The following is a 1,507-nucleotide window of genomic DNA, read 5'->3' on the forward strand; positions in this document are numbered from 1 at the left end:
CAGATGATTGACAACTCTACAGGTGACTTTGAGCCATCCAATCACTGAACAGATGCTTAGAACAGATAAATGTGTGGATGTGCCATACCTTTCTCCAGCTGAACAGAAAAAAAACTGAAGTTATTATTTTTGGACCAAAAGAGGAATGATCTAGAGTCAACATACAGCTTCAGTTATTACAGCTGGAAAGTAGAGATCAGGCTGAAACCTGGGTGTAGTGATGAACTCTGACCTGAACCTCCAGAGTCGCATAAAAACAGATACAAAGTCAACCTTCTATAACCTGAAGAACATCTCCAGGATTAGAGGAGATGTCTCAGCAAGATCTAGAGAAATCATTTATCTTTAGTTGCATTGATTGCTGCAGCAATGTCTTCTCAGGTCTGCTTAAAAAAATAAATCCTCCAGCTGCTGATGTTTTGACTAAAACCAGGAAGATGGAGCACGTCACCCAGTTCAGCCAATTCTCTAGATTTGTTTTTTTTTTTCTTGTTAGTGTTAAGAGAAGATGAATTATAAATATTCCTTGTCAGTATGGGCGCTAATGCCGCCGGTGGATTTCACACCGTTTCCAGTCTATAGTATCGCTATATCCTTTCATATACCCAGATAAAAAAAAAAATGTGTGCGCAAAGAACTGGGATCACACAGAGATAACAGCGTCCCAATAATCAGCATTTATTCAAGACGGATGCATACTATCACCACAAAAGCACATCAGAAAACTCAAAGCACAAACAACACATGAATTTACCTGAGAGAGAGAAAAGGACAAAAGATGGAAACGACAAACAAAAAGCAAAGAAGAATTGGAGAATTGCAAAAGCAAAATAAGGTTTGTTCCTCACAGTCACATGCACAAATTTTTATAGTAAAGGCATATTCCTCTCTTTAACTTATTCAAATAAGGCGTATCTTTGCTCATCCAACCAGGAGCTGTCTCAGACCCTGTTAAAAGTTAGAAACTCCCTACAATTTGTTTTCAAGATCAGACATCAGTTGTCTCCCTTATCTAAACAAAGTGGAAGCAGAGCTTCTCCTCCACTGGCTTGAACTCGTGTTGTTTTATGGCCTTTCACAGATCAGTGTGAAAGCTGGAACACCTCCTGTTTCTTTGCCACACAGACTAAGGGCAGATCAAAAGATTTAGCAGGCAATCTGCTGTAACTACAGGTAACATAAAGGTCAATAGGGCAGAATAAGTTATTAATCCGAAAACTATAATTAGGCTATTTCAATCAAGACATGTTGTTAACAAGTAGGAGAGATTACAAATTGGATTATGTGTTTTACAGATATTCTATGTTGCATTCAGTTTTACACCAGCTGTTTAAGTCTTATCAAGGTGGTCAAAAGGTTAAACTCACACACACAGCCACGACCCCCTGTGAATTAGGGATGTGCCGATCAGGTTTTTTCCTCCCGATACCGATACCGATCACCCATGAGGGCCGATACACAGATACCGATCACCGATACCGATCACATAATTATTATTATCATAAAC

At 39.1% G+C, this 1,507-nt stretch overlaps 1 protein-coding gene across 11 annotated transcripts in view; it reads left to right on the plus strand.

Moving 5' to 3' along the window:
* The window catches only part of mast3a (microtubule associated serine/threonine kinase 3a), a 59,299-nt gene that overhangs the window by 47,712 nt on the left and 10,080 nt on the right, over positions 1–1,507 (plus strand). The window lies entirely within an intron of this gene.

The sequence above is a fragment of the Poecilia formosa genome, unplaced genomic scaffold (assembly GCF_000485575.1).
Source record: "Poecilia formosa unplaced genomic scaffold, Poecilia_formosa-5.1.2 Scaffold338, whole genome shotgun sequence".
NCBI lineage: Eukaryota > Metazoa > Chordata > Actinopteri > Cyprinodontiformes > Poeciliidae > Poecilia > Poecilia formosa.